A 15,331-nucleotide genomic window follows, 5' to 3' on the forward strand; every position below is an offset into this window, starting at 1 on the left:
GAGCCACTCTTTTATAATAAGTATAAATGGAGAAATACCTAAACATTTATGAATCACTATGTGTTGTACCTCTGAAACTAATATAATAATGTAAATTAACTATAGATCAATAAAATATAAAGTAAGAAACAATAAAGAGGAGACACTGGTTATTAGATAGAAATCAATTAAATAAACACAAGTTTTGGAAACCAAGGAATTAAAAAACAACATGTAAGACACAACATTGGCATTTAAAGTGTACGATCTATTCATTTAAGGGGTGAAAAATGGTACATATTCTCACAATTTTGTTTATCTAGGATAAATTATTATCTACAAAAAAGTTAAAAATATTCACTCAAAAAGAAAGAAAATTTGGATTAACCCACTTTAGTATACAAATTTAATATCAAAGTCTTTATGTAACATTGACTTGAGTAAGTTCTGTTAGCCACTTCTAGGTCCTTTGAGATGTAAAATCTTTTAAAGCATAAAAATCAGCCTTTCTACATTTTTCCATTAGACATACATAGAAGTTAAAAGAAATGAGAAGACAGAACAATCAACTAAGAAGGTGAATTAACTGAGAAACAGTCATTCTTTCTCCCTCTTTCTTTTCTTTTCCTCCTTTTCCAGGTCTCTTTCCGTTCCAATCAAGAGAAGTCTTGAGAGTTCTGAGAATATTTCTTTCAGGGCTTCAAATCACCATACCTACATCCTCTGCCACAACTACACACACAGGAACAAAAATAAACCTCTGCTATCTACTCATGTAGGAGGGATTCGTGCAAAATAAAATCCTACATGGAGACCAACAGGTGAGTTTTCTACCTGTTCTTTATAATATCCTTCCATTATAGTAAATCCCACACATTATGAGGCAGAAGGGGTTATGTGAGCTCCTCCTTGAAGTCAAAAAACTTGCATTCATTTCAAGTACCTGGTGATCATAGGGTACCCCCAGGGAAGGTGCCATCCCCCTTGAGGGAGAGTCGGTGAATGGGCTCCCATAGCCATGCACCTCCTGATGTACAGATTCTGGAGAAACAAAGGGCGGTCACACCACAGTCAGCCTGTCAGGCTGTCGGGCCACTGGGCAACCCCAGCAGCCTGCAAGTGACCCCTCAGTTCCTGAAAGCAAAACTCTGTCCCCCCTGTGAAGCCAGGCAATTTGGGCCAGAGTCAGAGGAGACCGGTAATCAACTCCTCCTCTCTGCTCACCTCCTTGGGGTTACAGCAACCCCATCTCCAAACCCAACTCTGATTCTGGAGTGCCAAAGTGGGAGTGCAGGTGGGCTCTGCCGGTGCTTCAGCGCCCTCTGGGAAGCCCCCTAGTTTGAATATGATTTGAGTTTGATCCTGTAAAACCATCACAACTTCCCACCAGAGATAAATGAGGAGATTCTGGCCTTTATTAGTATGCATGGTGAACACGGTTGTCCTGGCTGTACTTTCCAACACTCCTATTTTACCCACCTATTTTTATCCAACTTCCTCCCTGTGAGTACCTTTGACCAACACTGAGCTCAGACTCCTGACCTATTACAGCGACTTTGTCAGTCCTTCTTTTAAAATGGACGGGTAGGGCTTCCCTTGTGGTGCAGTGGTTGAGAGTCCACCTGCAATGCGGGGGACACGGCTTCGTGCCCAGGTCGGAGAGCATCCCACATGCCGTGGAGTGGCTAGGGCCGTGAGCCATGGCTGCTGAGCCTGCGCGTCCGGAGCCTGTGCTCGGCAATGGGAGAGACCACAACAGTGAGAGGTCCGCTTACCACAAACAAACAAAAAAAATGGACAGGTAATAAAATGAATTTAACCTAGAAGCAGCAGCTCAGTAAGGGAAATAAAATCATCAGAAGCTATCTAATCACAGCCACAGCCACCCAGGACTCTGTCTTATCTGCTGGGGCATAAGAATGGGACCTTCCTAAACTTGAAGGACAGCCAATCAAATAAGTAAAGGTGTCGCTCACCTCTGGCTCTTGGAGGGATTGCTAGGCCGTCTACCCAGTGTATACTAACTGCAAAACACTGTCATGGTTTTGAAACACCCATGTTCCAGGAAAGCTTTTTGGGGTGCATGGGGAAGGTTTCTTCTTGACATCAAGCAAAAAATAAATCACCAAGCTCTTTGAGCACAGGGGTGCTTAAGAGGGAAGTAGAAAGAAGGAATGGGCAGAAAAGACGATCTACTCTGAAGTGAAGGTCGATTTTCCAAGAGTAGGATTTAGTCTCAGCTTAAGGAGAACAATTTTTAAATAGCCGGGACAGCTCCACATTGCAGTTTAGAGAACGAGTGCTTCAAAAAAACAGCACTTTAAAAGTCCTGGCAAAGCAGCAAGTGGATGAAGAGTTTGTTTTGCATACTTTTGGACAGAGGAGTAAAGAAACATAGGCATCTCTGACTAAACGGCCCTGAGATCCTATGGCATCAATGCGTCAGTTGCAGGGGCCATGGGGTGTGGGAGGCAATATTTCTCTCTCAACAATTCCCAGGGCAGCCACCCCTCCCTACCCCACCCCCCTACTCCCTTCACCCTTCCTCCCTCCACTGTTGGGTCCCCAGTGACAGCACTTCTTAAGCTGGAGCGCTCAGGCACCATCTCTGCACTCTGGATTCTTCCTGGACCCTGAGAAGTTCTGGGACAGGAAGCCAGGTCTGCAAGGCCGCTGGGGTGCAGTCGGACCTGGAGGCCTGGAGGGGAACTGGAGCCCTGAAGTCCACCGATGTCCTTGAAGCCGAGGGAGGAACACATCCTCCTAACAGTACTTCTCAGGGATCAGCGTGCTCCCCACCCGACGGTGATCCATACTCACTTGAGGCAGCAAGGACTGCCTCTAACTGGCCCACTAGATTCCGCCTTAAGGGTCCTCGCACCTATGTGATAGCACAGGTCCCGGCTCTCTTTACTCAGCTGAGGCCAGTGCTGCCGGTGTCCCTCCAGTCCCATCCCCCAGCCCCTCCCTCTGGGATTGTATCTAATAGAAGAAAGAGCACAGAGGAATTGGATGAATCAAGGGACCTGGGAGCCTGGGTATGAGTTAGAAGACCGAGAACCTAAGGCACAATTACACAGTACTGGAGATTCTTGTGGGGTGTGTGTGGGGAGGTTAGGAAGCTGAGAAGCTGAGTGGACCTGATGAGTCCAGGCCCAGGACACCACACAGCCCCGCCCCCCCTTCCCTGCCATCAGACAAGGGGTGCCGCAACTCCAGCTGGGACTCTGCACTTCCCCCTCCCTGATTCTCCTCCAAAAGAGCAGGTGGCCCCCCTCTGAGGGCAGGGGCAGGACAAGGCACCAAGTCCCCCTGCACTAAGGCGCTACTGGAAGCTCTTCCTGAACAGCAGTGCTGGCTTGGAGCGAACCCGAGCACAGCCAATGTTGGTCTCGTCCTGCAGCTGAGAGAAGCGGGGTTTAAGTCAGCTGCCATGGCTTTAAATCAATCAGCCCCTCCTTTAAGTCAGGTGACCCGACTCTAAATCACTGTGTGCCCCTCAAGCCTGCAACTTCTAAAGTTGGGAACTTCACTTTGATCCCAGCAGCTCACATAGCTGAATGCACACTGTAGTCACCCACAAGCCTGGCTTAGAGGCAGGATATAAGGTAAGGGGATGGGCGTGCACTCATGGTGATGAGAGTGTACTTCATGGACCTGAAGGGTCTAGGTACTCTGGGGTACAGCAAGCAGTGCAAGATACAGCAGCTCCCTGGCAAAGCTGGTGATGCACAGGGAGAGTGGGCACACCCAGGCATGCAGAGGGTCCAGGACGGGACCTCGAGGACAGCCAGCCGGGAGGGTGTGAAAGCGGAGGATCTGAGCCTTCTTGAGAAAGGCAGACACAGATGATGGATGAGAAACAAAGACCAGATGAAATATGGATTTGAAAACACACCCTGCTCTTGAAATTGGCGTGGGGGGGCACCCAAGATTTGAGTCTTCTTACTCCCCAGTACCTAGTGCTTTGGCCTTTGCCCAATTACTTATAAAATTACTGATAATACCTAACCGGAAAATACTGCATTTGTAGTGGTATCGCATGTTAAATTTTCTGTAGTGGAAAAATCTTTTCTACAAGAAAAATGTACACTACCGGAAATAAATTAAAACCCCTCTTTATAAGTACAATATCAGATTTCCCTGGTGGCGCAGTGGTTAAGAAACTGCCTGCCAAGGCAGGGTACATGGGTTCGAGCCCAGATCAGGGAAGTTCCCACATGCCGAGGAGCAGCTATGCCCATGTGCCACAACTACTGAGCCTGCAGGCCACAACTACTGTAGCCGGCGCACCTAGAGTTGGCGCTCCACAACAACTGCATCAAGAGAAGCCACCGCAATGAGAAGGCCGCGCACCACAACAAGGAGTAGGCCCCCGCTTGCCGCAACTAGAGAAAGCCCGCATATAGCAACGAAGACGCAACGCAGCCAAAATTTAATTAATTAATTATTTTTAAAAAGTGCTTTATCCTTCCATACAACTTATCTGGGAAGAACAAAGAGATGGCTTGGGAGAGTGACAAAGACCAATATTTAGTGCACATCTCTCATGAAAGTGCTCTGCTGGCTCAGATACATTTATCCCCACTTTACAAAGGAGGAAATAAGCTCAGAGAGGTTTATTAATTTTCCCAAAGCCAAACAGCTATTGAGTGGCAGAACCAGGATCTGAACCAAGTCTGTTACCTTCAAAGCCTAAGTCCTCATCATAACAAAACTCAATTAATATTTACATTTATCGAATTACATTGAAAACTGGGGAGTTCTTGGCACAATCCTGAATAAGAGTGAGAAAGAAAGGAATAGGATTGTTCCCACAGTCAACCAAAATTTTTGGAGCAGCTGCTAGATACCTGGCCCTTTTTGGGGTTCAGCAGTGCTCACGACAGGAAGAGTCCTGCTTTCATGCACCACGTAGTGGGGAGGAGAGACGGGTGCAACTTGGGTGAGGGATTTCACCTTGCTGGGCCTCTGTTTTCTCATCTGGAAAATGGGACGGGTGCTCCTCATTTTGTGGGATTGTCCAGCCCTCACATTCTCTGATTCCATGAGAAGCATTTGTTTTCCTGTTTCTTTAAAATTCATTCAGGCCATGAGCCGTGATGAATGCTGTTAGCTGCTCCCCAAATCACTCTATTCCCACCCTTTCCCTGTAACCAGGTCTTTCCCGAAACATGACTCACAATCAGTCAAGTCACAGAACCTAAGGGGCACCCAGGAGAAAAATTCCAACCCTTGCTTCTCAGGAGCTCTGCGGTCTACCTGCCAGGTAAACTTAATTCACCGGCCATCCCCGGTTTCACGTCAACATGATCTCAGGCACAAACCTCCTTGTTTTTCCATTTTGTCTTTAAGTAACTTGTTGAAACAACTGTACAAATATGACAAAGATATAAAATCAGGCATCTTCTGCCCCAAGTGCCTACTAATAAATGATTTTCTGCCACTTTAATGATAAAGATAGAACATTTCAAAATTCTGCTGACCTTATTGTCATTATTGTTGATATTTCTATTGAATACACCTTTCAATATTTTAACAATGGAACATTTATTTAGGTTGTTGCAGACCCAGCCTTTAGTGGTAAAGGTTTTGTTGTTATATTTCTATTATGTTTCCTTTAAGGATCATTATCCTATTTAAATGGATTAAGTCAACTCTATAGGCATTTATCTTATGAATACTGATGAAATGAATACCTAGAGGGCAGTAGTACAAGTTGATTGGACTTGAGAACCTCTATTAGCACAGTTAGGTAAAAATATTATCTATATGTAAACCAAAGAACATGCTGAGTGAGATTCTCTGACACTTTTTCACTGTCTGCCCCTCAAGCCTGTGAGAAATGGAATATTTCTTGCCATCTCAGTAAACAAAGGATGTCACAGTCATCAGCACTTGCAGCCCTCCAGTGTGAGCCGCGGGCCCTGAGTAATTCAGGATATGCAAATACAGAATGGAGGCCCCAGAGAGCTGAGGGTGCACATCAAAGGAAGGATTTCAGTGAGCCCAGACTCTGGCATCTTCGCATACAAAGAAAAGAGCTACATTCCTCACGTTAGGAGAGCAGGTTTTCCTCAGTCAACCATTACCTTTTGATGTTCCCCATTACCTGTGTCAGTCCCCTGACCTGTCCCCTCCTGCCCGGTACTCTAGCTCAGGGAGGAAGCAGCGCAGAGGGACTCTGCTGAATAAGGGGCCTGCGAGCCTCGGGAGGAGTTTTCAGCCGCTTTCCCCGCAGTCGGGAGGAGGGGATATTTACGGACCCTGCGCCTCCCTTGCCCCGTTTTCCCTCAGGACGCTCAGGCCGACCCCCCTCCCCACACCCCCCAGGCCCCGTGAGCCACGCCAAGGACAGGGGCGAAAGGAGGGACCAAAGTTCCCCGGGACCAGACGCTGCGGGCCGCTCTTTCTGCACAGCAGCGGCGGGTGACAGCTAACTCCTGCCCCTCAGAAACTGGTTTTGCGCTGCTGCCTGGGCACCGGACCAGGCGGAGCGTCGGCACCCACTTACCGGCCCGCCGTCCGCACGACTGTCGCGGCTTCGGCCGCCGGTACCCCTCCAGAACCGGCAGCCTCAGTGAGGCCGCCCTCCCCTCGGGCTCCGGGGCAGTTCCCAGACGGCGGAGGGAATACACCCCGAGCCGTTGGGAGTTCCAGCTCTTCAGAAACGCGGCTCCGGCTCCGTTCTGGGCTTAGTGGGTGTGACCGCTCTGCCCCGAGGCCTTCCGGGCGGGAGGAGGGCGCAGGGCGAGGAAACCGCCAGGAGCGCAGGGCCGCAACGGACGTCCTGGAGGGGCGGCCCGGCCTGGGGGCCCCGCCCACTGTGACCGCAGCCCAGGCCTTTTTCCTGGAATCCTTCACAAAGTAGAAAGATATACGGTCTATAGTAAATATTCACAAATGATTGTTTCTGCTATGCTTACTATCTTATTAAAGGTGTAAAATCCATAAAACACTTTAAGTTCAAAGTTAGCTATGAATTTTTACCTTTCCTTATTATGTCTCTGCTATTCCCAATTGTGGTTAATGAATCATAGACTGTGGCGTCACTAGTTAAAAATGAGCTTGTTTAAAAAATAGAACTTAGGCCCACCGGACCTACTGAATAACAATCAGAACTTTTACAATCTCCCCAGTGTACTTGCGTACCCATGAATAGCTGAAAGATACATTGCTACCTCGACGTATCTTTTCTGTCTGAGAAATACACACATTTTATCCAGTTTGACATAAATAAAACACTCAAAAATGCATATGCCTGTGTTGAAACCATCATTTTATCATTTCTTTTCCAGATAAGTATAGCCTCTATACTGATTTTGTGGATTACATGCCACACTCTTTCCTTGTAGTTAGAAATAAGGTAGAGAAAATTACTTTGTAAATATATATATATATATATATATATATATAATTAGGGGATAACTCAAGACACTCTTCTAAATTAAAACCAGTTCTCTTAACTTGCTGTTTTCTTCTTGGGTCACATTATGAACTCTTCCTGTGGCCACATGGCATGTGTACTTTTAATTTCAGGGACTGCTGACATTCCAGGATATGGCCATAGATTTCTCTCAAGAGGAGTGAGAATGCCTGGACCAAGATCAGTGGGAATTGTACAGGGATGTGATGTTAGAGAAGTATAGGAACCTGCTCTCCCTGGGTGAGGATACCTTCCTTCCAGAATTCCTTATCCAACCACAGCGTTTAGAGTCCTTCATTTGTAGAATGTCTCCTGGAATCTTCTGCTTCCTACAATAGGGTTTCAGATTGCAATGTTTCAGGAAATATTGGGAGTTTGTGGGTATAATTTATCTTATTCTTTTAAAATTGCAGCCTCCCTCAGCCGCATAGCACAGAGAGAGCAGCTTGGTGCTTTGTGACCACCTAGAGTGGTGGGATAGGGAGGGTGGGAGGGAGGGAGATGCAAGAGGGAAGAAATATGGGAACATATGCATATGTATAATTGATTAACTTTGTTATAAACCAGAAAATAACGCATCATTGTAAAGCAATTATATACTCCAATAAAAATGTTAAAAAACAATAAAAAATAAAATAAAATTGCAGCCTCCCTTTTCATATACTTTGTAACTGCTTGGGATGTGTCTATATGAACTGTGTACTATATGCTTCTGTTATAGTCCTTATAATATTTTATTGTCCTATTTTCTGTAACGATTTTCCATGGATTCTTTGGGCTTAAGGTATATTAAAAGGGAGACTGCGATTCTTGGACTTCCCTGGTGCTGCAGTGGTTAAGAATTCGCCTGCCAACGCAAGGGACATGGGTTCGAGCCCTGGTCAGGGAAGATCCCACATAGCCGCGGAGCAGCTATGCCCATGCGTCACAGCTACTGAGCCTGCAGGCCACAACTACCGTAGCCGGCGCACCTACAGTTGGTGCTCCGCAACAACTGCTCAAGAGAAGCCACCGCAATGAGAAGCCCGCGCACCACAACAAGGAGTAGCTCACGCTTGCCGCAACTAGAGAAAGCCCGCGTATGGCAACGAAGATGCAACGCAGCCAAAATTTAATTAATTAATTTTTTAAAAAGTGCTTTATCCTTCTGTACAACTTATCTGGGAAGAACAGACAGATGGCGTGGGAGAGTGAGAAAGACCAATATTTAGTGCACATCTCTCATGAAAGTGCTCTGCTGGCTCAGATATATTTATCCCCACTTTACAAAGGAGGAAATAAGCTCAGAGAGGTTTATTAATTTTCCCAAAGCCAAACAGCTATTGAGTGGCAGAACCAGGATCTGAACCAAGTCTGTTACCTTCAAAGCCTAAGTCCTCATCACAACAAAACTCAATTAATATTTACATTTATCGAATTACATTGAAAACTGGGGAGTTCTTGGCACAATCCTGAATAAGAGTGAGAAAGAAAGGAATAGGATTGTTCCCACAGTCAACCAAAATTTTTGGAGCAGCTGCTAGATACCTGGCCCTTTTTGGGGTTCAGCAGTGCTCACGACAGGAAGAGTCCTGCTTTCATGCACCACGAAGTGGGGAGGAGAGACGGGTGCAACTTGGGTGAGGGATTTCACCTTGCTGGGCCTCTGTTTTCTCATCTGGAAAATGGGACGGGTGCTCCTCATTTTGTGGGATTGTCCAGCCCTCACATTCTCTGATTCCATGAGAAGCATTTGTTTTCCTGTTTCTTTAAAATTCATTCAGGCCCTGAGCCGTGATGAATGCTGTTAGCAGCTCCACAAATCACTCTATTCCCACACTTTTCCAGTGACCAGGTCTTTCGCGAAACATGACTCACAATCAGTCAAGTCACAGAACCTAAGGGGCACCCAGGAGAAAAATTCCAACCCTTGCTTCTCAGGATCTCTGCGATCTACCTGCCAGGTAAACTTAATCCACCAGGCACAATATCGCCATCCCCAACAGCTACTCTGGAGAACTATATGGTGTTTCCTGAAACATCTAATAAACAGAGCTACAGAGCCTAGGGCACTTCCACTCATGGCCCTACAGGATGGGAAAACTAAAAATGAACAAGACACAGCCACCCCAAAGTTTAGAGCTGCTGTGTTTACTAGAACGTCGGCTACAGTACAACTCAAATATCCCAGAAAACACAAAAATGGGTAAAGAGTACGTGGTCCTTACGTACAATGGAATATCCCTCAGCCATGAAATCAGTGTCATCAGGGGAGTCAAAACATAATGAGTGGATTTAAGTACAATGATTCTAAGTGAAATAAGTCACACAGAAAACGAAAATTGTCATAAGATATCACTCATAGAGGGAATGTTAACATAGCAACACATGAACAGAATTACAAAAGAGAACAGAGTCTCACATATAGAAAACAAACTCATGCTTGCTTTAGGGGAAAGGTGAGTTGGGGTGATGCATAAAACCAGAGTTTGAAATTAGCACAGATGCCGATCCATAAACCAAATATGTAATAGACAAGACCTACTCCTTGCTCAACAAACTGGACTCAACACTCCCTATTAACTGCAGGGTTATATATCTGACTCGTAAGAATCTTAGAACCTATGTATTGACATGTCTACGTAAGGGAATCAAGTGTGTGTAGAGAAGCATAAACACAACAGTGAAAATCAGCTAAACCCCATTAAAGAAAAATTTCAAAAACAAAACACAAAGACAGCAAAAGAGAGAGAAATTCTTACAAAATTCGTTCAGGGGCTCTGACTCAACCTGGATTGACCACATCTACACCCAAAGCTGTATGAGACATAAGTCTGGACACTTGGGGCTGAGAGGATTGGTGAGGTTGGCTGAGCAAATGCAGACACTTTAAAGCAGTACTGCGCGCTACCCATTCCACGGGTCCCAACTCTCCAGGTTTAAGGGAATCTTCCTACAGCTAAAACACGCATGGGAAACCCAGAGGATGGTACACCGTGTGATCGGGAAAGGTTTCTAAAACGTACCTCACTTTTCCTCTCCTGGTGCTCGGGTTCGCCATTCTAGCCGCTTTACTAACAATCTCCCCACACGGAGAGTCAGCGCCTTAAACCTCCTTGTTTCGCACACTCTGCAATTAGTGCGGAGGATGAACGGGATGAGGGGGAACCAATGAGAGAACAGCTGTAGGTGTTTGGACGGGCACATGCACCTCTAATTTCCCATCAGGAGGAAGAATTAACCAAAGCCTCAGCCTGCCGCCCCGGAACCAGAATAGGGCCTGAAGCAATCCTGCGGTTTTGCGGCCAGTTCACAAAAAAGCGAGTTGAGAAATGGAGCTCAGGGGCACTGCACTTCACAAACCTGCAGAGTTAAAAAGGACAACTTTCGTCGAAAAATATATTGAGCTAATGCAACGAAGAGGATTTGAAACCAAGGCAGAATTGCAGCAAACAGGTTTCACCAGGTAGATTGGAGTCTCCTTTAAAGCACATGAAAAGCGGCCGAACTTCGACAACGATGCAGTTGCCCAAAAAGGGCGTATGCGTTTATTTTCCTGAATATATTCAGGAAAGAACGCATACGCCCGTTTTGGCCAATCAAGGAAGCGGGCAATGGAAATCCGCACAACAAAGAAGTCTCTCTTCAACCGGTCCAAAGGGCCATCCGAAAAAAGTGTGAAAACGAGAGAGGCAGGACAGGCCATGCAGAGCAGGGAGCCTTGTTACCGTGATTGGCCGGGTTTTAATTGCCAACAGCCACTCTGGAGAAGTGTATGGTGTTTCCTGAAACATGTGAAAAGCAGAGCTACAGAGCATAGGGCACTTCCACTCATGGGCGTATATCTTGGGAAATATAAAAGTCAACAGGACACAGCCACCCCAAAGCTTAGGGCTCTTCTGTTTACAAAATCCTCGACTTCGGTACAACTTAAACATCCCAGGAAAGAGAAAAATGGATAAAGAAGTTGTGGTACTTATGTACAATGGAATGTCACTCAGCCAGGAAATCAATGTCATAAGGCCAGCAGCAGCATAATGAGTGGATTTAGGTACGATGATTCTAAGTGAAAGAAGTCACACAGAAAAAGAAACTTATCGTAAGGTATCACTTATATACGGCATGTAAACATGGCTACACGAGCTGAATTACAAAAACAGAGCACAGTCACACATTTAGAAGACGCACTTATGCCTGCTTAAGGGGAAAGGTGAGGAGGGGTGATGCATAAAACCAGAGTTTGAAATTAGCACAGATACCGTTCCATAAACCAAATATGTAATAGAGAAGACCTACTCTTTGCTCAGTGAACTGGACTCAACACCCCCTGTGCACCGCAGAGGAATATATCTGACTAATGAGAATCTTATAACCTATGTATTGATATCTCTCTGTAAGTGAATCAAGTAGGTGTAACGTGGCATAAACACAACAGTGGAAGTCAGCTAAACCCCATCATAAAAATAAATATATTCAGGAAAAATGCATCCGCCCTTTTTGGCCATCCAAACAAGCTCCAAATGCAAATCTGCACTACAAAGATGACTCACTTCGCATTCGTCAAAAGGGCCATCCTGGAACAGTGTAAAACCAGAAATGCAGCACAGGCCATGGGGAAAAGGGAGCCTTGTTAAGCTGATTGGGGAGATGTAAATAGCCAAGGCCTCTCTGAAGAAGTGTATGGTGTTTCCTGAAACATCTAAAATGCAGAGCTACAGAGCATACGGCACTTCCCCTCTTTGGCGTATATCTTGGGAAAACCAAAAATCGACAGGACACAGGCACCGCTATGTTTAATGTTGCTCTGTTTAGAAATGCCTCGACTTGGGTACAACTTACATGTCCTTGGTAGTAAAAAATGGATAAAGAAGATGTGGTACTTATGTACAATGGAATATTACTGAGCAATTAAATCAGTGAAATAAGGCCAGTTGCAGCAACTCGTGGAGTCTGAGGTACGATCATTCCATGTGACATAACTCAGACATAAAAAGAGACTTATCATAAGGTATCACTTATAGATCGTATCTAAAAATGGCTACACATGAACTCAATTACAAAACAGAAACAGAGTCACACATTTAGAAAACACACTTATGGCTGCTAAAGTAGAATGGTGGGGTGGGGTGATGCATAAACGAGGAGGTTGGAATTAGCATAGATACAGTTCCATAAACAAAATAGGTAATCAACAGGACCTACTGTATATCTCAAAGAGTTGGACTCAGCACAGTGTTGTACCGGAAAAGGACATATAAGACTGGTAAGAATCTGTAAAAGAATTTATTGATGTCTCTCTTTAAGTGAATCAAGTGGATAGATGTAGAGCAGGAAGAAAGACATTATTGAAAATCAGCTATACCCCATTTTAAAATTAAATAACAAGAACAAAAGACAGTGAGAGAGAGAGAAATTCTTACAAAATTTCTTCAAGGGCTGTGATGCAACCTGGACTGAACACATGTAGACATACAGCTGGATGGGACATAAGGCTCTACACTCGTGGGTCTGAGAGGCTTGGTGAGGATGGGACAGCAAATGCAGCACTTTTAGAGTAATACTGCCTGGCCCCCATTCCATGGGTCCCATATCTCCAGGTGCAGGGGACCCTTCGTACAGCTAAAACATGAATGGGACATCCAGAGGATGGTACACCGTGTGTTCGGGAAAGTTTGGGAAAGTCACCTCATCTCCATTTCTCCTGGTATTCGCGTTCCCCAGCTCCTTTGCTTAGAGTCTCCCCACTTTGGGAAGGCAGCACACTCAGCAGCCGGTTTTGCACAGCTTGGAATTTTCCGTGTGAAGAAGGGGAATGGGGGATGGAATGAGACACAAGCCCTAGATGTTTGGACAGGCATATGCCACTCTAGTTTCCTAATCTGGAAGAAGAATTTTCCTATCCTTCAGGTGCCCCAGTAACCGGAATGGGTCTGTAGAAATCCTGCCCCTTTGTGGCTGCTTCCCTAAACAACAAGTTGAAAACTGGTGCTCAGGGGCACTGCAATTCACAAACATGCAGGGTTGTAATTGACACCTCTAATGGAGTCATTTCTTGAGCCAAGTATTCGTAAAGGCCTTGTAAGCAAGGCAGAATTGCAGGAAAGGGATTTCAAGAGGTAGCTTGCACTCGCCATTAAAGCACATGCAAAGCTGCTGAACATCGCCAATGATGCAGTTTGCCAAAAAGGCCATATGCGTTATTCCTTAATATATTCAGGAAAAACCCTTACTCCATTTTTGGCCAACAAAACAGGCGGGCAATGTAAATTAATACTACAAAGAGGTATCAGTTCACACCAGTCAGAATGGCCAAGCTCACAGAATGTAAAACCTGAAATGCAGGACAGGGCGTGGAGAAAAGGGAACCCTGACAAGCTGATGGTGAGAATGTAAATTGCTAACAGCCACTGTGGAGAAGTGGGTGGTGATTCCTTAAAAATCTCAAAAACAGAGCTTCAGAGCATATGGCGCTTCCACTCCTGGGCCTGTATCTTGGAAAAAACGTACATTGACAGGACCCAGGCATTCCAAAATTTATGCAGCCCTGTTTACAAGAGCCTCTACTTGGAAGCTACATAAACGTCCTTGGAAGGAAGACTGGATGAAGAAATTATGGTAGATATGTACAATGGAATATTACTCAGCCATGAAATGAATGGAATAAGGCCATTTGCAGCCACTCGGAAGGACACAGATACATTCATACTAAGTGTCATAAATCAGGCAATGATAAATATCATATGATATTACTTATCGGTGGAATCTAACAATTGATACAAAGATACTATCTTACAACACAGAAACAGAGTCCCAGACTTAGAACACACACTAATGGTTACCAAACTGGAAAGGTGTGTTGGAGGCATAAATCATGAGGTTGGAGTTAGTATATACATATTTACAGAGAGGAAACTTGTAATCAACATGGCCCTGCTGTAGAGTACTTGGAACTCTTCTCAACACCCTTTAGTAAGCTCAATGGGAAAATAATTCCAGAAAGAATATATAGTCATCTCTGTATAAGTGAATCATGTTGGTGTATATCAAAAACGAACACAACATGGTAAATCAACTATACTCCATTATAAATTTAAAATTGAATTATAGAAAAGAAAAATGATCACTAAATTCGTTTAGTCTCAGTTAACGTGCTAGTGTCACATCCCTGGACACAGACACAATTTGGTCCCAAGGCTGGACTGTTGTGGGCCTGAGGACCTCGGGAGGATATGCCAGCTAATTTGACCCGTTGAACATGTAGTACCTGGTCCCCTCTGCATGGGATCACAATCTCCAGATCTAAGTGTGCCCTCATACTACTAAACCAACCCTCTGACACCCAAAGGATGGTGGACTCTCTGGGCTGGATGACATTTGGAAAATCACCTGGTCTCAACATATCCTGGTGTTTGGGTTCCGACCTCCCGACTCCTTCTTTAGGGTCATCCCACTCTACAAGACAGCACCCTCAACAGGTGATTTTTCAGGGGTTTATACTTGTTCGGGGGATGAAGGGTAAGGGGAAGAAGGAATGGGACAGAAGCCCTTACATGTTTGGTCAGGCACATTCCACTCTAATTTAAAACCCAGGAACAGGACTTTCCCTACATCTAAGGTTGTGTCAGTAACCAGAGGGGGACAGGAGAAATCCTGCCGCCTTCTGTTTCCCATAACAATAATTCTAAAACTGGACCTTACAGGCACTTCATATTTACAATGCCTGGGGAGCTGTAAATGACAACAGCCCTCAAGAAATACCTTGGGGTAGGTAATCGAAATAGACTTCAAAACAAGGCAACCTTTCAAAAACCCTTTTTCAAGGGGTAAACTTTACTCACACTGTTCAAAAAGAAAAGCACATATGAAGATGCCCAACATTGCTTTATGTTAGACAAATGCAAATCAGATGTACAAAGAAGTATCACCTGGAACCACTCAGAATAGCCA

Source organism: Delphinapterus leucas, chromosome 2 (assembly GCF_059928025.1).
Source record: "Delphinapterus leucas isolate spDelLeu-1000000601 "Yukka" chromosome 2, BTC_Dleu_Yukka2, whole genome shotgun sequence".
Classification (NCBI taxonomy): Eukaryota; Metazoa; Chordata; class Mammalia; order Artiodactyla; family Monodontidae; genus Delphinapterus; species Delphinapterus leucas.